The 22,152-nt window shown below is 45.9% G+C and overlaps 1 long non-coding RNA gene across 2 annotated transcripts in view; it reads left to right on the forward strand.

The window, feature by feature from the left end:
* The window catches only part of LOC131482048 (uncharacterized), a 63,704-nt gene that overhangs the window by 29,301 nt on the left and 12,251 nt on the right, over positions 1 to 22,152 (forward strand). For both annotated transcript variants that reach the window (XR_009246730.1, XR_009246731.1), the window contains exon 2: positions 9,846 to 9,909. This is a non-coding gene — a long non-coding RNA (uncharacterized LOC131482048). The remainder of the gene's footprint in view (positions 1 to 9,845; positions 9,910 to 22,152) is intronic.

Consider the following 22,152-nt stretch of genomic DNA (forward strand, 5'->3'; position numbering starts at 1 on the left):
TTTGCAGAGAGTCATCTCCTCCTTGGCTGTGGTTTACTTCCTGGATTATTCCCTTTGGAATACTTTTCCATCCTTCTGCTTTTAATAATACTTTCTCAGTGATGTCTATCTGATCATTTTATTTAAACTTGTAATTTAGGTGGTGTCTGGTTAGGGCCTTGCTTGGAACTCCCACATTTCCCATGTAAGTGCCTGGTTTTGAATACTGACTCTGCTTCTTATCCCTTAAAAATAGTGACACTAACTTCACTGTTCTCAGTGTGTGTGTATATATATATGTGTGTGTGTATATACACACACACACATATATATTAAAGATTTATTTATTTTTATTGGGAAGGCAGATATATAGAAAAAGACAGGAACCGAGGTCTTCTCTCTGCTGGTTGATTCCCGAAATGGCTACAATGGCCAGAGCTGAACTGATCTGAACTGAAGCCAGGAGCTTCTTCCAAACCTCCCACCTGGGTTCAGGGGCTCAAGGACCTGAGCCATCTTCCTCTGCTTTCCCAGGCCATCAGCAGGGAGCTGGGTGGGAAGTGGAGCAGCTGAAACACAAACTGGTGCATTTATGGGATGTGTGTGCGTGCAGGCAGAGCATGAGCCAATTGAGCCATCATGCTGTCCCCTCAGCACTTGTTATTATCCGTTTCCTGACCTACCTTTTCCAAAGCATCATTTCATTTCAAGACCCATATATTTTACTTACTATGTTTATTAATTTATTATGTGTTAAAATAGAAGTTTCTTGCAAGAACTTGAATCCCTCTTGATCACTGAAGTGTGGATTAAAATGCCTGGCACATAGCAGGGACTTAGTAAGTGATTGTCCAATAGACAGATAAATGAGGAGTCGTTGAACTGTTTCTTTTGTTTGAATCAGTGCCTGCATTATACCCAGAGCCAGTAAAATAGAGCAGTTGTTATATTTGAATATAGTACCCATAATAATCTTTTGAACCCTCATAGGTATTGTGCAAGATAGGTGGCATTATTTACCATTTTTTTAAGAGGTGCATTTATGTACTTGAAAGCGTAACAGAGAGAAAGGTAGTTTTCATTCCTCTATCTCCCAGGCACGTTAATATGAAGCTGGGTCAGAAGTGCAGAGTAGCTGGGATTCCAACCAGGGGCTCATCAGTATGGGATGCTGGGCGTCCCAAATAGGTTAACTTGCTGCACTACAACACCTGCCCTTCTGCCTGTTATTTTTGTATATATTTTTTAGATGAGGAAATAGACTCAGAGAAGCTGAGTAGTTTAATTCAATGTCCTATGGCTTAATAAGGGTAAGAGCCAAGATAAAAATCTATATGACTACAAAAAAATCCCCTGCTACCGTATTATCTCCTTAAATCAGTAGTAAAGCCAACATTTATTGAATGTGTACACCATGTCCCAGACAATATTATTGACAGTTGAATAGCAGTTTATTGTGAATTATTAATAAAAGCAGTTCTGATTTTGTCATGATGGTGGCATAGTTTTGGAGAAGTAGCACTTTTTATTTACTTGAGTTACATAGATAAAGCTCTCCATCTCCTGGCTCACTGTTAAAATAGCACAAGTGTATTTACGGATGGGCAGAGTGAAGCCAGGAGCCATGAACTCGGGTCCAGATCGCCATGTGGGCAGCAGGCCCACTTCGGCTGCCCCTGCCAGGCTTATCCGGAGAAGCCGCCAGATCAGGAGGAGCTGGGGTTTGAACCCAGACACTCTGAAATGGGCTGTAGGTATCCCAAACAGCATGCTGGCCACAAGGTCAAGCTCCCACCCCAAGTGGGAATTGGAATGCATTTTTAAAATTTATATGCAAGCTTTGAATAATTTAAGGTAAATTTGGACATGAAAATGACAATGGTGAAAGTTTCATTAGTCACAGATCAACTTGTGTTGTTTTCAGGCATTCAAAGGAGTGCTATATCGAAAATCAAGAAAAGAGAAGAAAATGCCTTAGATAGTCAGGAAGGAACTTTGAACATTGTTGACAATTCCTGAGAAGATGCTAAAGTGCCAAAACTGCTGTGAGGAGTTGATTCTTCCACTGCAAGTTGGAATGTGTTGATTAAACTGACGCTGTGTGTTTAAAAATAGGACAGCTCTTTTTGAGAAGAAAGCCAAAGCTCATAGGTGAGAGCAGCAGAGAAGGGAGAGTGCAGTGGGTGAGATGGGAAGAGACAGGAGTTCCCCAGCGAGCCCCAGACGGGCCTGGAAGAGAACACCCTGCGTTGGGAGGCTGCGGGAGCAGTGCTGCCCGAAAACCTCCCTTACAATGGCCTGGAAGCCTAAGAACTGTCTCCTTTGAATGCCAAGTAAAACCATGGTGAGGGCTGGTGCTTGGCCTGCCACGTGGCAGTTCTGAGTTTAGTACCTGCTCCAACTGCTTGCCAACACAGCCCCAGAGAGGCAAGGGTGATGGCTCTGTAGATTGGATCCTGTCCCCACACCCCTTGTCTCAGATGCCTCGATTGAGTCCCCAGCTCCTGGCTTCAGCTGTCCAGCCTTTGTGCACATTTGAAAAAGAACCTGCAGGTGAGAGAGTGTGCTGCTTCTCAAAAGGTGTTTTTTTTTTTTTTTTTTTTTTTTTTTAAACAAGACAGTATTTTTTTAAACAAGCCATTTCACCTTACTAGGATGGCTATTGCTTTAAAAAAAAAAAGATTGATTTTAGATTATTGGAAAGTCAGATTTACAGAGAAGGAGAGACGGAGAGAAAGATCTTCCATTTGCTGGTTCACTCCCCACCTCCTGGAACGGCTAGAAATATGCCAATCCAAAGCCAGGAGCTTCTTATGTGCAGGGTTCCCAGGTTTTGGGCTGTCCTTGACTGCTTTCCCAGACCACAGGCAGGAAACTGGATGGGAAGTGGAGTGGTGCCCATATAGGATCCTGGCGCATGCAGGGTGAGGACTTTAGCCACTAGGCTACTGTGTGCTGGGCCTGGCGGCTAAAGTCCTTGCCTTGCACGCACCAGGATCTCTTATGGACGCCTGTTCTAATCCCACCGGCCCCACTGTATATCTGCCTTTTCAGTAAAAATAAATAAATCTTTTTTTTTAAAGATTTATTTATTTTTATTACAAAGTCAGATATACAGAGAGGAGGAGAGACAGAGAGGAAGATCTTTCGTCTGATGATTCACTCCCCAAGTGAGCGCAACAGCCAGTGCTGCGCCAGTCCGAAGCCGGGAGCCAGGAACTTCTTCCGGGTCTCCCACGTGGGTGCAGGGTCCCAAGGCTTTGGGCCGTCCTCGACTGCTTTCCCAGGCCACAAGCAGGGAGCTGGATAGGAAGTGGAGCTGCCGGGATTAGAACCGGCACCCATATGGGATCCCAGTGCATTCAAGGTGAGGACTTTAGCCACTAGGCCATCGCACGGGGCCCAAATAAATAAATCTTTTAAAAAAGAAAGTATTGAGAAATAGGAGAATTGTATGTTATGTAAAATGGTGCTGTGGCTGTTGGGAAAAATTTGGTGGTTCTTTAAGTCCTTGAAGCTGGAATTGCCATCCTGCCTGCATTTCTGCTTGCTGTAAACCCAGGAGAATCGAAAGCAGGGACTGAATGCTGCTTATGATTCACAGTGGCCAAAAGGTGACAGCCAGCCCAACGTCCATCAGACTGACGCACAGGCCAAGTGGGCCCCTGCAGGCCATGAGTGTTACTCAGCCTTAAAAAGACACTGGAATGGGGGCTGTGATGTGGCTGGAATGTTGAAAATGTGCTGGTAAAATAAGCTAATCGTGAAAGGACAAATACCATTTCAGCTAATGAATTACATATGAATTACATGTGAATAAGCAATTTCCCGGAGACAGATATGTAGGGTGGGGAATGATTGTCTAATGGGTACAGAATTTCTGTTTGGGATGTTGAAAGGTTTTTTTTATATCAGATAGTGATGGTGGCATGGCATTGTAAATCTGCTTAATGGCATTGAATTGTACACTTAAAATTGATTTAAGTGGTAAATTGTATGTTTTGTATTTTATCACACTCACAAAAGAAGCCTTTCTTTTGGGTGCGGGTGCTTTTGTGTGTGAGCAAGAGTGCCATCCTGGAGCTAGGCCTACTGCAGTGAGTCCTGGGTGCCAGGGCTGTGCCATCCTGGAGCTAGGCCTACTGCAGTGAGTCCTGGGTGCCAGGGCTGTGCCATCCTGGAGCTAGGCCTACTGCAGTGAGTCCTGGGTGCCAGGGCTGAGGCTGAGCCTCTGTGCAGGAGCTGGCTGGGTCATTCTGTACTCCTCCTGCAGCTGCACAGTGATTTGATCATCCAGAAATGCTACGTTGCAGGAAACTTGAAATTGTTTCTGGCAAGGGGTACCAGATGGCCAGGTTGGGAGAGAAAGCTCTTTACTACATAACTCACTGTACTTTGAATTTTTTTGAAGACACATATTTGTGCATTTTATGAAAAATTAATTTACTACGGGCCCAGCGCCGTGGCCTAGTAGCTGAAGTCTTCACCTCGAATGTGCCCGGATCCCATATGGTCACCGGTTCTAATCCCGGCAGCTCTACTTCCCATCCAGGTCCCTGCTTGTCGCCTGGGAAAGCAGTCAAGGACAGCTGAAAGCCTTGGAACCCTGCACCCATGTGGGAGACCCAGAAGAAGTTCCTGGCTCCTGGCTTCGGATTGGCACAGTACCAGCCGTTGCGCTCACTTGGGGAGTGAATCATTGGATGGAAGATCTTCCTCTCTGTCTCTCCTCTCTGTATATCTGACTTTGTAATAAAAATAAATACATCAAAAAATTAATTTACTATGGAGAAAAAAAAAGTCAGTGGAAGAACTCAGTTTTATTCTGTTTAGAAAACCAGGAGTCGGCCTGTTTATGCCAAAGCAGCTGTGAATATGTTCACATCAGGTGTGAGGCAGAGTTCCCTCCCTGAGCCGGAACACCAATGGACTTTCCCACCCTGTGATTCCAGTTTCCATAGAGGCTTTGCTGTGGTTTTCTCTCTCCACCTCATTTTTGCAAATAACCACTTTACAGGTTAGGAGCCTGGCACAGAAGAGTAGCTATCCAAATACTTGAAAATTAGAGTGTGGGTTTGGCTTTGCAGTTTGAAAAAGCCAGGAGCCATCCCCGCATGTCTGGTATTGTAGCTGTCCCTTGGTATCTGCACAGAGCCAGGGAGCTGGTTCTGTGACTTTGTCCCCCTCCGCTTAGCTGATGGAAATGGTGTACACTGTGTCCAGCCTTGTGGCATTGTGGTGCTGTGGGTTCAGCTGCTGGTGGGCGATACCTGCATCTCCTGTTGGAGTGCTTGCTGCTGGTTCAGGTTTTCTGCTACCCTGTGTCCCATCCAGCTCCCAGCTAGCGCACTTGAAAGGCAGCTGAATATGGCCCAGTGGTTAGGCCTCTGCCGGCCATATGGAAGCCTGGGATGGAATTCCTGGTTGCTGGCTTTGGTCTGAACCATTGCTGGCCATGATGGTCATTTGAGGAGTAAACCAGCAGATGGAAGATTGATCGTTGGGTCAGTCTGTCTGCCGCTTCTGCCTTTCCTGTTCTCCCTCTGCCTGTCCAATCAATATAAAAGCAATTCTTTCTTAAATGATAAAGATATATAATGTTTTCATATAAATCATGAGGACAATCTGTTTAATACTTTAAATAGCTGTAGATTCCTTGTAATACCTAATACAATGTAAATGGTGTGTATTATTGGCAATAATAAGACATCTATATGTGTTAATTATAGATGAAATAATGTATTATTATAGACTATTTTACTTCTTTTTAAAAAGGATTTATTTGAAAGAATTAGGGATAAGAGATGTAGAGAGAGATCCTCCATCTGCTGGTTTACTCCCCAAATGCCCGCAATGGCCAAGGTGAAACCAGGCCAAAGCCAGGAGCTTCTTCCAGGTTTCCTGAGTGGGTGGCAGGGACCCAAACAGTTGGGCCGTCTTTCACTGCTTTTCCTAGGCCGTTAGTAGGCCGCTGGATTCTGATGACGACATCCAGGACTTGCACCGGTGTGGCGTATATAGGATGCTAAGTCACAGGCAGCCACATTGCCAACTGTGCCATGATGCTGGCCCCAGTTACAGACTAGTTTCAATTCACAGATGGATCTGTGGCTGTGGACCACGGGGTGCAGAGGACTGGCTGCACCGTGTCTGTTTTGGTTCACAGCAAAGTAGGGAGCTTCTGGAGAGCTTGAAGTGCTTGGAAGTAGGAAGCTTCGTTTTTATTTTATCAGGTATTGTGTGTTGAAAGCTGCCCTGGGTTGACCGGCAGGGTTGTTCCTCCTCCCTCTGTAGGACGTACTGAATACCCCTCCCATTTTCCCGTGCCACCTTCATCAGCTGCCGTTAACCTGCCGTCTCCCGCTGCCTTCCGGTGCACAAGGGCAGCAGCTGGGGCTTCACCTGATGCTGAAATGAGATGCTAGCGTCACAAGTGGCAGCTTGATTTACTGTGCCACAAGCTGACCCCTGTATGGCCCAAGCTTTTAAGGGACTTTCAAATCTTGGAGGCACAGACATCTGATTTTTAAGTTCTTCCCAATCAGGGAATGCATATTTTTCTGTGGTAATTTCTTAGATGTCTTCCCTTAGTAAAGCTTTGTGTTTATAACTACAGAATAGAGTAAATACTTTGGATTCATAGATTGTGATCCCAGTTTTCTGGTTAAGTCACTGAACTCTGTACTCTGATTTCTACAACTTAAAAATGAAGGGATTGGATGTGTTAGTTTCTGGAGGTTCTGGTTATGAAAGTTTAATCATGCCAAGTTTTATTGGCATTTTTCTAACGCTGATAAAAGATGAAAAGAACTTTGCTTTTAATACTGTTCATATAAAAATAGAATTCATTTCAATATTAAAGTGAATTAGCCTTGGATTTTGAAGGAGCTTAGTCAGTTGCTGACTAAACAAACCTCTATATAAGATGGTCTCATGTGGGAATTAGTTTCAGGGTACATTTTCTAACAACTGTGAAATAAGATCCAGATCTCATTTAGATGTTAGTGTAAGAAGTCTGCCATTACCTTGTATCTTACCTCTGCTGAGATATTTTTCAAAAGTAATTAATCATCGGCAGGAGCTGATTTTCCCATTGCAGCCCTCACTGAAATGCTGTTGTTTCAGTCATTCTCCCCAAGTTCCTTTTCCTGAGAATAAAATAGTGAGCCCGTACTTCTGCATGGGGATCTGGGGAGTATTTTAAGCTTGGCATGTTCAAACCTGGCTGGCTTGGTGAATAATGTGGACACGAGAGCATTTTTTAAGTTCCAAGGCACAGACTTTTTCAAGTGAACCTGGGATTGGTGAGAGTAATACTTCAGCCGGAGCAGCAGAGGTGTCCAGGTTTCCATTGCCTGGGGCGGGGGCTGCGGCGAGGCCCCTGCCTGCCCTGCACATTTCTTCCTGGCCGTGAGCAGTGCCAGGAGCGGCCGGGGAGAGTTTGCTCCTTGAGCTCTGCTACCCTCTGTTTTCAGCAGGGAAAAGGGCTGCTGTTTTACTTCTTAGAATCCTAGCATATGGAAAGTTTCTAAAAATAAATGTCAGATTTGTTATTGGACTTCTAAATTTGTAACCTCCACTATGCATGACTAAAGGCGATCTAAATGCCTATGGTTCTTCCCCGTGCAGAGTTGTGGCACTGTTTCAGTGGGGAAGGCTGCAAAGCACAGGCTTGTTAGCAATTTTTGTTTCAGTGCTCGTGAATGAAGATCAAGTTTTGTTGTCAGGCAAGCATTATTTGGTTGTATTTAGTGAATCCAATTTAGCTTTTTGTTCATCAATTATTAATATGTAGCAGACATTCACGAAAATGTGGAAGTGCATTGAATTTTGACGAATGTACTAAGGAAGCTGACTTGTAAGAAGAATTCTGTTGTTGCTCATTTGTAGTAAATTTGGGTCAGCTGGACATGCAGTTCGCAAGGATATAATGAGCAACTTAAAAATTTTTTTGTGAAAAATTTATTTGAAACAGAGTTACAGAGGGGCAGAGAGGACACACGCACACACAGAGCGAGCAAACAAGAGTGCATCTGCTGCTTGGCTCCGCAGATGGCCTCAGTGGCCGGGCGGACCCTGGACGGAACCAGGAGCTTCCAGATCTCCCTCGTGGGTACAGGATCCCAAACACTTGGCCATCCCAGGCACATGAACAGGGGTCTGGATTGGATCTGAAGCAGTCAGGACTTAGATGTGCTTATATTACAGGATGCTGACACTGTAGGCAGTGGCTTACCACCTGTGCCACAGTGCTGGCCCCGGTTTTTCTTAATATTTTTACTTTATTTGAAGACAAAGCTCTGCAACAGCCTGGGCTCTGCCTCTAGGGTGCACATTGTTAGTAAGAAGCCATAATCGGGGCAGGGCTTAAACCCAAGTGTTCTGATATAGGATGCCATCTTAACCACTGTGCCAGATGCTTGCCCCTGGGGCGTACCTGTTGTATGTTAGGCACTGTTAGGTCTTGAGGGACACCGAGTTAAAGGATAGATGACTCCTGTTCAGGCAAGTAAGAGAGAAAGAAAAAAGGAAACCTGGGACCAATTAACTGTTTTAAATGCTGTAAGAAAAAAATAGTTAAATGCTATGAAATTGGGTCAAGCTTTATAGAACTATTTCAGTTGGCTTGTCAGTAAAAAAAAGTTGTTTACAATGAGGGGTATGTTTCATTGAGGGCCGACTGTGTGCCAGCATTGGTGTTACCCACTAGGGAAAGGGGAGAACATTGCAGGCCGTGGGAGAAACAGTAGAGCCAAGAAGGAAGAGTGGTGATGACCAGGGCAGAGGGGGAGGGGCTGCTGGAGCACAGTGAGGTCCCTGTGGCCACCCCTGCTCCCCTGTCCTCATTCTCTTCTCTCCCTCTAGGCAAACCTAGCTTCCAAGTAAAGGGCCAGCGTTAGGGCATGTGTTATGTGAATGTTTCTTACCCATTTTCCTAAATCTTACTGATTGTTGACTTATTTTTTACTGAATGATTGCACAGCCTGTACCCTCACAGGGAGCCATACTGTTTCTTGAACTATTTCTTTGTGTTGCTTGTTCTGAACTGCCCAGCTTGTTTCTCAACTCCCAGAGGGCAGAGTCCAGCCTCTCCAGCACGTGGTGTGATGCTCGGTGCTGTGGGGACTCTGCCACAGAATGGGTGGGTGAGCATGGAGGCTTTCCAGTTGAACTGTTGGAAAGCTCAGCTGCAGTGATTGAAAGTGTCCATGTTGGGGCTGGTGTGTTGCTCCAAGGGCAGGCATTCCATGTGAGCGCTGGTTTGTGTCCCACCTGCTCTGCTCCCCATCCACCTCCCTGCTTGTGGCCTGGGAAGGTAGTGGAGGATGGCCCAAAGCCTTGGGGCCCTATACATGGAAAACGGAGGTAAGGGTGGGGGGTGGTGTGGCTCCCGGCTTCAGATCCACTTAGCTCGGGCCATTGTGTCCACTGGGGCACTGAATCAGCAGATGTTAAGATCTTTCTGTCTCTTCTCTCTGTAAAATCTGCCTTTCTAATGAAAAAAAAAATTTTTTTTAAAGAACAAAACTGTTAAAGGCATCCTTTAACAGTTTCCAAAGAAATGATCAGTTGTCACTTGGATGTGAGATGGGTTAATAACAATGCCTGTCTCAGAAGAGCTGTTGTGAAGATTGACTAGAACACATGAGCACGCTGAACGGTGTCTGGGATGTTGTCGGTGCGCAGTTAGCATTAGCTGTTGTTTGCCTCTGCCTCTGTGGACCTGCTTGCCAGTGAGAACTCGGTCACTGTTGTGAGTGTGGAGAGGGTAAAAAGAAGGTATGTAACAGCCTCTTGGCTTGGAAGCCAGACGCCCTTCTGGAACGGGAAGAACATGAACTTTTATTTTTCTGTTTGTGTTTTAGTGACTGAAGCGTGTGGTTGGCATGGAATTGAGTTTCATCTGTCTGTGAGAATTGTAAAAGCAAGGTAGGTGCCAGGTTTATTTACTCTTCTCTGTGTTGTGTGTGTGTGTGTGTGTGTGTGTGTGTGTGTGTGTGTGTACTTTCAAGTATACTGACCCATCATGGGTAAGGTTTGATTACTGTTTAGGGAAAACATTATTTTTCAGTCTCTCTCATGGCCCCCAATGGTCTTTCACCATGGTTGATCTAAGGCTGTGGGCTGTCTGGTAGCTTGCTAGGATGTCTTGAATGTGGAGGAGCAGCTTGACCATAATTGGGGTAGTCATGAAACATGAGTGTAATGTTCCACTTACCCCGGCCTCTCTGATCTCCTGAAGGGCGGAAGGCTGGTGAGCAGTCCCTGTGTGTGCTGGACACGGTGCAGCAGAGAGCCGCACATCTTGTCGCGGATGACAGGACCTCTCTGTTAACCCCAGGGTTTTGATGTGATGTAGTGTGCTGGTGTTCCTGTCTTCTGCTCTAGACTGGAGCAGAGTGCACCAGGACGGCTCTGGCTCACATGCCACTGTGTGTTCATCAGGTACCACCAAGAGAGCTGGGAACGGCAGCTTTGCGTAGCCCTGCAAACCTGTTTCTGTCAGAACATGATCCGTTAGTAAGTCCTAGTGCTAGTTCACACAGTTCTAGTTTTCTGCTGTCCTGAATATGTTGAAACCCCTTTGCTGATTGGCACAGGAAATTTCCCTCCAGTGTACACTTGATAGCTAAACTAGCAAATCTCACAATGAATTGTGAGCTCCCATGTCAGTGTTTAGACTCTGGCTTCATCTGTACTGTAACAGTGCAGATTCCGGAGGTTTCCTGAGAAGCAGGGAACAGAAGCCTTTCATACTGGACTACAGGGAGAGCACTGGAGCCACGTTGTGTGGCTGCAGGAACCCCTGGGGTCGGCCCTTCGACCTGGAAGGGAGGAGGGAAGATTAATTCTCTGCAGTTGAGTCATCATCTGGTTGCCTGACATTTTAGAGTCAAATCTCAGTGATCACTCAGGACTTTATCTTTTGCTTCTATTGGGGGTAATAATAGACTACAGTTCTTCATGGAAATACCACAAACATGCTGGGAAGGAGAGAGGAGAACACTGAGTTAATGCTTACTTAGGGTTAGACATGGTACCATAAATTTTATGTGTGTTCTTTTACTGAAATATGACAAGTTCATAGATAGTTTTGAAATCTAGGTGCATAATCTTAACTATCATTATCTTGAACTCTTGTGACCTTTATGATAGCCATTTAGAGGAAATAGAACTGTATGCTGATTGATGTTACGTCATTTGTATCTTTCTGAACGTTATGGAGAAAAAAAAGAATATCTACATGTGTTAGTATTTTGTTTTTATTTTCAGGGTTTTTTACTGATTTATCCAAGGGCAGTGAGGCAATAGTGGGTCTGAAATGAGAGACATTTTCTGTCTTGGGAAGTTGAGACTGTTGACCTAGGGTTTGGTGAAGTTGGTGCAGGGGAGGTCCGAGTAGGTTGGTATTCTCAGGACCCAAAGCAGGTGCCTATTGGAGTTGTTTAAAGGTAGTTTTGCTTGATCTTTGTATCTACAAATGACATGAACAAGATCCAGAAATGTTTGGGGAAACTTCTGTGAAAGTCCCTGATCCAATGCAAATGAATCTCCAAAAATACCACAAAATTTCCCCATTTGGCTGTTTTGTCTAGCTGGGGGAATAAACTGTCGTTATGCTTGTAAAGAAATTGCCATGCATTCTTTTAAACCAACTGTAACTTTGATTTTCTACAGTTGAGTTTTCTCCGGGAGTTCTCATTGGAGGTGTCATTTCTGTGTGTCTGTCATACGCAATTGTAGGATCAGAGTGAATTGTTCCATTCTCTTCGGTGACATGACATTGAGTTGTCATGGTCCCCCTACTTTTTCCATACTAAGGGTTCCCCACTCTGTTGTCTCTACTGCTAAGATAGTGACTGTCTGTTGTGGTTTGAACACGAGCCACAGAAAGTAACCTAGAGTCACAGTGCAGTCCTTTCAGGGCCTGAAAGTACATGCTAATACTTCATTCTCATTCTTTTTAGCACAATTTTTTTCCTTTTTAATTTTTGCTTATCCAAGGCAGAAAGAGAAACACACATATGTAGGGGGTGGGGTGGTTGGGGCACTTCCCACCCACCTGTTCGCTTCCCAGCTGTTTACATCGGCTGGATCTGCCGGTCTGAAGCTGGTAGCCGGGAACATGCTTCAAGTCTCGCGTGTTGGGAGCGGGAACCCACGTGCTTGAACCACAAGCAGCTTGCTCCCAGGCTGCACATGAGCAGAAAGCTGGAGTTGTGAGTTGATGCAGACTGCAGCCCAGACACTTGGACATGGGGTGTGGATATCCCAAGTGCATCTTTTCTCTCTCTCTCTTTTTAAAATGTATTTACTTTTTGGGAACAGGTATTGTGGCACAGTGGTTTAAGCGACTGCTTGGAATGCCTGCATCCCATGTCAGAGGACTGGTTTGCATTCTGGCCACTGTGGTTCTGAGCCAGTCTCTGTGAATGCACTTGGGAGGCCACGAATGATGGCCCTAATACTTGTGGGCTGGCCGCCAGGTTGAAGACCCTGATGAAGCTCCTGGCTTCTGGCTTCAGCCATGTGCATCTCTGGGTGTCATGACCATTAGAGGGAGTGAATCAGCAGATGGAAGATCTCTCTGTTTCTTTCTTTCTACTACGCTTTCAATAAATAAATAAATAAATAAATAAATATTTTAAAATGTTTTGAGCTCAGGCACCCCAGCATGGGTTGCAGGTGTGCCAAGCAATCTTCCCTGCAGTGGCAAATGCCCACCCCTCCAGCAGCACCTTGACCTTTACACCATGCCCTTGTCCCAGCGCTTCTGAACTCCCGTAATTTCAGACTCCAGCTGCTGTGCACCCTGGAGGGCAGAGGGTGATGGCTCAAGTAGTTGAATCCCTGCCATCCGCCCGCAGGATGCAGGTTGAGTTCCTAGGTTTGACCTGCCCCGGTTCTGGCCTTTATGGCCATTTGGGAAGTAAACCAGCACATGGCAGATCTCTTTCAAATGAGTAAAATTAAGAAATGAATTTAAAAAGACCTATTGTTACTGTTTCTTTATTGACTTCATTTGATATATACGTGTGTGTGTGTGTTTCATTTATTTGAAAGGCAGAGTGACAGAGGAAGAGAAAAATTGATCCTCCACTTGCTGGTTCTTCTTTTGTTTTCAAAAGAGATATTTTGTCCGATTGCTTTTCTTTTTGTATGCAGACTAGGTGTAAGTCAGAATTTAGAAGTTCAGATAGAGGATTGTTCAGGATTGTTTAAAGTCTCATGGTGTAGGTTTGTCCCACCAATGGTGATGCTGAATTTCATCATTGTGTAGAATTCCTGTCTGTCACATTTACCCACTACAAAATTGTTTGTTTCTTTTTTAAATTCATAATCTGCAGAATGATACTGAGTTTTTAAAATCTCTTTGCGGTAGTGTCATCTAGTTGTCACAGTGAAAATACCCGTTTTTAAAAAACAGCAACAGATTAAACTGGTTAATGCTTTATAAAAGTTGTTGCAAGGAAGGTGCTATGTAAAAAGTGGTGTTCAGAGTCGGTTTAATTTGAGCTTCCTTGTTGTGTGAACTTTTAAGCATGGAGTTTAAATACAGTTGCTTAAGAGCCTTGGGAAACAAATCTGGTTTTGCTCAATGGTAAGGAATTTTTGCTGATAACCTTTTCATGGTTGTATTTAAGTGGCCTGTTAACATTCCTCATAGTTTTCAGACAAGTTCTTTCCTGTCCTTCCCCCCAGTGTCGTCCCTGTGCCCTGGAGTCTGGAGTTACCTGACTCAGCATTTAGCTGACCTCTCAGGAGAGCAGCATTAGCGCAGGAGCTCCCAGTGTTAGGCAAGGGTCTGCGCCCTGTGTGGGCACAGCATTGGGGAGAGTTAGGGATTCTGAGCCTGGTAAAACTTGTCATACAATAGTCTCTTGAATCTGTGCGTGTTTACATAAACACGTAAACATGCCTGAAGGAAATCATCTTAGGTATTTCTTCTGTAGATCTTCTCCGTTTCATTCTTTGTGAAACTTGGAGATGTGGATTTTGTTTTAATTCAGGATACTTGTAGAGTCTATATGTTAACTATTTTCTTTGAATGTCTGCATATCCCTTTGATAATAACCTCTGGCACTTGCTCAGTGCTACAAAAAAGCAAGTGAATCCTTCTTGCTGGCGTATACAAGGTGAGGATTTCGCTGCTAAGCTATCAACCAGGCATGAGTGAATCCTTTTTTCTACTAGACTGTATGACCACGACACACTGTGTTAAGCTGTGATAGCTGTCTTTTACCTCCCTGTCCTGAGTTGGAGGCTGCTAAGTCATTATGTTTGCTAGTTTCTCTAAGGAGAGTATCTGCTGAACTTGCAAGTAGTTCTAGAAGATTCCATATTTCCACAGGGTATGTGGAAAAGGATGGGAGCATTTTTGGTTGCAAAATGATTGTGAATGGGAGATGTACCACTGGTAATTAGTGGTCAGGGACCCGGGATGACAGTCCACAGTCAGTGGTCAGAAATTTAGCTAAGGACTTGGTGAGTTGGTAGAAAATGTTTTTTTCTTATTTATTAAAAGAAATTATTGCTTATGACAGGAAGGTTTTTGGAAGAATCTTTCAGAGCTTCTGTGAATGCTTCTAGGAGAACCAGGAGAGTTAAGGTATTTCCCTGAAGATGTGTTGTTAACGATTGTGTTTTGGTTATGTCTAATCCCTGAAATTACAAGTAGGTAGGAGCAGGAGTGTCGTGGCCCAGTGGTCATCAGCCCTCGGGGGCCCGTGAGCAGGGGTGTCGTGGCCCTGTGGTCAGTCAGCCCTTGGAGTGCCCGTGAGCAGGGGTGTTGTGGCCCTGTGATCATTAGCCCTCGGGGGCCCGTGAGCAGGGGTGTCGTGGCCCTGTGGTCATCAGCCCTCGGGGGCCCGTGAGCAGGGGTGTAGTGGCCCTGTGATAATCAGCCCTCGGGGGCCCGTGACAGGGATGTTGTGGCCCTGTGATCACTCAGTCCTTTGAGGTACCCACGAGCGGGGTGTCTTGGCTCTGTGGTCAGTCAACTGTTGGGGTGCCTATGAGCAGGGGTGTCATGGCCCTGTGGTCAGTCAGCCCTCGGGGTGCCTGTGTCCCATGTCAGGGTGCCTGGCTTTGAAGCCTGGCTCTGCTTTCTTTCTTTCTTTTTTTTTTCTTCCTTTTGTTTTATCTTGGTATATATATATTTTAATTTGAATTTATAATTTTTCAAGTTTTTGGTGATGCTTACGTGTTTGATCAGTGTGGGAAGAATGAAGTGTTAGGGAAAAGTGTGTATGATCATTGTTTCCAAATTTCCTATTTCTTCTTCCTGTATCTGGGGGAAGGAAGAACATAAGGGGAGAAACCATACCCAGCCTCCTGACTGCACCAGTATTCTGATGTGGGATGGCCACCTGATACCAAACCAGGGTCCCTGAGGAGTTTGTTCCAAGGCTTCTGCCCAGTTTCACTAGTTTTGAAACACTGTCAATCTCTCAGATCCAAGATGAGGAACTCCTTCCAATGTCCATTTGTTGACATAGTCAAACTGAAGAGTCTCTACTCGCCCAGATGTTTGCTGCCATTGTTTGGCTGGGGTAGTTGTCCAACTTGCCTGTCTTCCTCTTGTATCTCTGTATGGTACCAGATGTCCTCTGCAGGCCCTAGTGGGCTGCCACATCTTCTGATCCACCTCCCACTGCTCTGTCTTTTCTACTGGGGAGCTCTGATACGTGACATGATTGGACCACAAATCCTGTATGTGAGACCCCAGTTCCCTGCATGCCCCCACCTGTGCCTTTGCCAGAGCCCTGCAAGACTACACACCAAGTCTCCATGGCCAGTGAGCTTCTCCTGGGGCTGCCTGAGCAGGGCCCCCCAGGGCCCTCTACCCCTGGGCCTCATGAACCCGGCACCGATCACACAGACAAGTTCCAGGTCACACAGGTGACCTGGACCCTGATGGACTCCTCCCACTCTCCCACCCTCTTTGCGGGGCTCATGGACCCAGCACCAACTGTGCAGGCAAGGTCCAAGGACCCCCCGAGCCACCCCCGAGCCATGCGACCTGGGCCCTGGTAACTGGCATTCTGTTTTTCTTTCTGTGAATCTGAGGCATTCTAAGGATCTCATGTAAGTGAAATGATGCTATACTCCTGTTTACTGCTCTTGGTTAGAAGTTTAGCCCATGTGATAAAAAAAGCTAACGTTTTCATACATGAATTTAATGTAAGTTAATAAAATTCTTGTTCTCACTGTACGGCCACTTCACCCTGCATTCCAGTACACTGCCTGGCCCATTTTATTAATCCTCCTCTTTCAGACTGGCAAAAGTGAAAGCTGCTGAGGATTTTATCTTTTGTTTTTTGTTGGTAGCTATGAGTAGAGGTACCTACTCAAAGCAGAGGGGACTTAGAAGGACCCAGTTTTGTGTTTCATTATTTGTACGAAAGGTAATCTGATGGAGTGAGAGGCCCCCTTAGCAGTGAGGAGGCCTGGTTTCTATTTCTGGTTTTTGCTGCCAATTCACCAGGTGACCAAAACAAATCGTTTACAAACTGTGCTTCAGTTTCCTCTCTCAGATCACTGAATCGTGAGGCTCTCTTTAACCCTTCGAATCCAGTGTCCATCCTCTGGCCAGGTTTGAGTCAGTGGATGAGGTCTGTGTGTCTCCTCTGCCATCCTGAGTTTCTCTCATCTGAATGCTCAAGAGGAAGGTATGTTTTAATCTCTCATACTCAGTGGCTGTGATGGAATCATTCTGAAACTGTGGTTGAAAAATAATCTGTACATAGAAGGTGCTGTACAGATTAGAAATAATACGTACGTTATGACCCTGGTGAAAAATGGAGCGAAACACTGTCTTCTCATGTCCTCCATGGCCTGCTGTGTGGCCGCCGTGGTGCACCGTCCCCTGTGCAGAGAGCATTGTTCAGGCTCTGCCTTGATCATGCCCTCCTGGAGCTGCAAGGTGGAGTCCTTGCAGCTTTCTCTTTGCATTAAGTTGTGTGCCTTGAGTTCCTTGACTCAGCCAGAGGTGAAACTGGGGAATTCACTGCTTGGAGGGCTGGAAATCAAGGTAGTTTTGCTGGGAAATTGAGCAACAGATCAGCAAGTTGAGAGTCCTGTTTGTGAGCTGGACCCTGGTGCAAGGCAGGGAGCTGTGGCTGCATGGCTGCGCATCTTGTTCTCCACTAAGCATTGTAGCCTGGTCGCTGAGATGCCGGTGAGCTCTCCTGGGACAACATCTGCTTTCAGCTGATTGGGAGAGTCCATGGACATCTGTGCAAGTCGTGTGAAAATAGGTAAACTACCGCTCTGGTTTTTTAAATCAGGATTTTAAATCAGAAGTAGAGCTCTTTGGTGGGACCCAGACTTGCCAGCCCTTTACATAGCCCTGTTTTAGATTTTTAAAAACTCTTGTTTGTTAGAAGGAAAGAGAACTTTCTGGGGAAGACCTTAAGGACTGTGAACAGCTTCAGCACAGTGAGGCCCTTTGCATCACAGTGCCTTAGGATGCTGTGTTCTGCGAGTGCAGCCCGGGGAGCCACGGCCACATCACCATCAGCTCCTTTTCCATTGTGCAGACTCTCAGACTGCAAACTTAGTACGCAGAATTCTGTCTGCACACAGTTGTAATCTCAAAGGAGCTAATGGTATTGATCTGTTGTCTGGTAGATTTGCAAATAAACCGTGCCTTTTCTCAAAGAACCAAAGTTATACTGCTTTCCATGTTAGAAAAAAGAAGGGTGTGTGTGTGTGATAGGGGTAAGAGCTTTATTCTATGACCTATGGAAGTAGATACGTTAGATATCCATAAAGCTAAAATTCACTTAGCTATATGATATTGCAGTTACCAAGTGACTTAGCAGATCTTCTTTTGGTTGTACCCAGGAGAATGTCAATATGAAAGCTTGTACATGAATGTTCATAATTTCATTTTAGAAAAGATTTACGGGAGAGACAGAAATCTGTCCTCCATAACTGGTGCTGTGGCATGGTAGGCCCAATAGGAGTGAAATAGTGGGTGGAAGGGGTTCTGTGTGTGTGTGTGTGCGCACACGCGTGCACACCTGTGTAACTCCTTCTCTCTGTAACTGTGACTTTCAAACAAAACAAAACAAAAAACCAACCAAACAAAAGAAAATCTTCCATCTGCTCGTTCACTCTCCAAATGGCTGCTATGGCTGGAGCCAGGCCTGTCCAAAGCCAGGAGGCAAGAGCTTCTTCCAGGTCTTTCATGTGGGTGCAGGGGCACTAGCGGTTGGTCTATGCTGTGGCTGCTTTCCTAGGCACATTGGCAAGGAGTTAGAGCGGAAGTAGAGCATCCGGGACGTGAACTGGGGTCTGTATGGAATGCTGGCTCTGTAGGCAGTGGCTTAACTCAGTAAGCCACAGATCCAGCGCTAGAGATGCCTTGATCAGACATGCCCTATATAATCAGTTTCCTAGAAAATTACAATGGTAAAAGCACTTCTTTTTAGTAAAATAGTTAAAGGGAAATCTAAAATTTTACGGCATCTACATCCATGGAGGAGCGCAGAAAGGAACACGTTGTGCTTCTCATACGTAGTGCTCTGGAACTAGAGCTGTCATGTGCGTGTAATAAAAAGTGGTTCATTCTCAACATGGATGCTGTCTTACACACTTATATTTTGCAAATATGAGGCCCAGCATGGTAGCCTAGTGGCTGAAGTCCTCGCCTCCCTGCCTGGGATCCCATATGGGCACCGGTTTGTATTCTGGTTGCTCCACTTCCCATCCAGCTCCCTGCCTGTGGCCTGGGAAAGCAGTCGAGGACGGCCCAAAGCCTTGGGACCCTGCACCCGCGTGGGAGACCCAGAAGAAACTACTGGCTCCTGGCTTCAGATCAGCTTAGCTCTGTCTGTTGTGGCTACTTGGGGAATCAGTGGATAGAAGATCTTTTTTGTCTCTCCTTCTCTGTGTAAATCTAACCTTCAAATAAAAAAAAATCTTGAAAAATTTTGCCAATATTATAATGTTTATTACTGCCAGTTGTTAACAAGCCTGTGAGAAAAGACAAACCATGACGCACTGATGCACGTCAAAGTTAAAATTCTCTGGGAAGTGTGGCAGGATTGTGTAAAGTTAAGATGAGTGTATCCTTGGAACCAACGGTTCAGGGTACACAGCCTCTAGGGCAAATCGGAGTTTTGTGCAAGAAGTACATGTATAAGCATTTTTTAAAATAAAGATTTATTTATTTTTTTATTGTTACGTCAGATACACAGAGAGGAGGAGAGACAGAGAGGAAGATCCTCTGTCTGATAATTCACTCCCCAAGTGAGCGCAATGGCGGTGCTGCGCTGCTCTGAAGCCAGGAGCCAGGAGCCAGGAGCTTCCTCCAGGTCTCCCACGTGGGTGCAGGATCCCAAGGCTTTGGGTCTTCCTCGACTGCTTTCCCAGGCCACAAGCAGAGAGCTGGATGGGAAGTGGAGCTGCCGGGATTAGAACCGGCACCCATATGGGATCCCAGGGCGTTCAAGGCAAGGACTTTAGCCGCTAGGCCACGCTGCCGGGCCCAACAAATAACTTTTTATAACTTGCTTTCTTTTGCTCTTTACATATGCTTAAAGGATTTATCTATTTCAATCCATGTAGACAGGCTTACTCTGTGTAAAGTAATAAATTTATCAATTCCAATAAAAAAAATCTATAAATAGGGCCCAGCGCAGTAGCCTGGTGGCTAAAGTCCTTGCCTTGCACAGGCCGGGATCCCATATGGGTGCCAGTTCTAATCCCGGAAGCTCCACTTCCCATCCAGCTCTCTGCTTGTGGCCTGGGAAAGCAGTCGAGGACGGCCCAAAGCTTTGGGACCCTGCGCCCGCGTGGGAGACCCGGAAGAGGTTCCTGGTTCCCGGCATCGGATCGGACTGGCGCATCGGCCCGTTGCGGCTCACTTGGGGAGTGAATCATCGGACAGAAGATCTTCCTCTCTGTCTCTCCTCCTCTCTCTGTATATCTGACTTTGCAATAAAAACAAATAAAATCTTTAAAAAAAATTATTTGTTAAAAACACTAAGTGTTCGCTATTTAGCCTGCTATTGTTAGCCCAGTGCCACATGTTACATTCTTTCTGGTACAGCATCCTGTGCCTGGTACCACATTCTGCTTTGGAATTGTGTTCAATGACTTGAAACCCAAAACTGCAATGTAATAATGGGTTTTTGACATTCTTTTTTCTTACTTAAAAGAAGGCCAAGAATAACCAGTTGAGGGCTGGTGGTGCTCCACATTGTCAAGGAACCAGTTGGCTTCGGTGTTAGTTGCTTTGCCGTTCTCAGCACGTTGCGTCCTCCCTACAGTGCAGGATCGCCTGTTCTCCAGCCGCCTCGTCTGTATTCTAGTCAGGAGGAAGAAGAGTGTCTAAGAACCAGTGTGTCTAATCCCCCTAAGTTCAGTTCCTGGAAATCACTGCTGATTCTTGCATGGGTGTCGCTTGGCTTGAGCTCAGTCACATAGAGCTGCAGGAAAGGCTGGGAGCTGTAACTTCGTTCTGGCTTTGTTCGCCCAGTCTAGGTGCTGTTCCGGTGGAGGGAGAGTGGATGCCGGGCTGCTGCCCCGGCCCCGGCTGGGTTCTCCACTCCCGGCTTCTTTGGTCCTGCCTGACCTTGACAGTGCTCCTCAGCCTGTGTCCACTGTGTCCTTTTCTCACATCGTTGAACACGTCCGGATGGTTCTTGTAGATACAGATCACCAGAGTGCCACTCTTGTTTGAAGATAGGCCCCCTGAATGGGGCTTGAAAATTTTCATGCTAGTGTCTGTTTACTTTTTTTTTTTCAGTTTAAGATTTGCTTATTTATTTGAAAGTCGGCGAGAGAGAGAATATAAGAGAATGAAAATATCTCCCATTTGTTGGCTCACTCCTCAAATGGCTGCAACAGCCAAGGCTAGACCAAGCTGAAGCCAGGAGCCAGGAGCCTCATCCTAGTCTCCCACGTGGGTCATCGATTGTTGCTTTCCCAGGCACATTAATGGGGGCAGCATCAGAAGTGGAGTAGCTGGCCCTTGAATTGGTGCCTGTGTGGGATGCTTGCACCATAGCCGTGGCTTCACCCGCCAGGGCCAGTGCCAGCCCCACCTATTTCGTTTGTTGTCTGCAGCCTGCTTGTTGCTTACACAGGTGTCTTCAGGGACCAGTGCCATGTTGCTGGCTTCTTAGAGCAGTTGTGGAAAGTCCAGTTGCTCTGAGAGAGCACTTTGGTTGTGTTGCAGTCAGGTGGCACTTGACAATGAACATGTGTTCTGAGAAATAAATCATTAGGTGGTTTCATCGTTTTGCAGGTGTGATGGAGTGGACTTGCACAACCCGAGATGGCTGTAATGCCGCCGGACCGTGTTGTCTTCTGGCCCCACCATTGCATAGGACTTGACATGCAGTGCAGAACTTTGGATTTGCTTTGGAAAATTTGTGTCTTCTACCCCCTCTTCTGTTTTAAAACTGTAAATATAAAAGCATATTATTCATGAGAAATTCTCAGCTCATTTTTGAGAATATTAATTAGCTGAGAATAATACTCTTTGAAACAGGAAGCTGTCAGAAGAACCAGTGATGAGCTACAGCCTCAGAGCAGTTTTTTTTTTTTTTTTTTAAAGATTTACTCATTTTATTACAGCCAGATATACACAGAGGAGGAGAGACAGAGAGGAAGATCTTCCGTCCGATGATTCACTCCCCAAGTGAGCCGCAACGGGCCGATGCGCGCCGATCCGATGCTCAGAACCAGGAACCTCCTCCGGGTCTCCCACACGGGTACAGTGTCCCAAAGCTTTGGGCCGTCCTCGACTGCTTTCCCAGGCCACAAGCAGAGAGCTGGATGGGAAGTGGAGCTGCCAGGATTAGAACTGGCACCCATATGGGATCCCGGGGCTTTCAAGGCGAGGACTTTAGCCACTAGGCCACGCCGCCGGGCCCCCAGAGCAGTTTTTGTGTAGATGATCCGGGTTGGTTAGATTTTCAGAGGTTCGCCTTGACTGAAGACTTAGCAGCTGTGAGAAGCTCAAGTGTAGTTCCATGATGACGCCGTGGAGAACCGTTGCTTTTAAGTCATAACTCGTCTTACTTATTCTAGTACGTTTCCTAGTAAGCTGATTTTCACACTTAAAGAGGGTAACTCCTGGATGTGGTGCTGCAGTGTGAATGCTGCAGGGTGCAGGGGCCTGCACCAGGGGGCTGCGTGGGGAGCTGCGTGGGG

The sequence above is a fragment of the Ochotona princeps genome, chromosome 15, assembly GCF_030435755.1.
Source record: "Ochotona princeps isolate mOchPri1 chromosome 15, mOchPri1.hap1, whole genome shotgun sequence".
Taxonomy (NCBI): Eukaryota; Metazoa; Chordata; class Mammalia; order Lagomorpha; family Ochotonidae; genus Ochotona; species Ochotona princeps.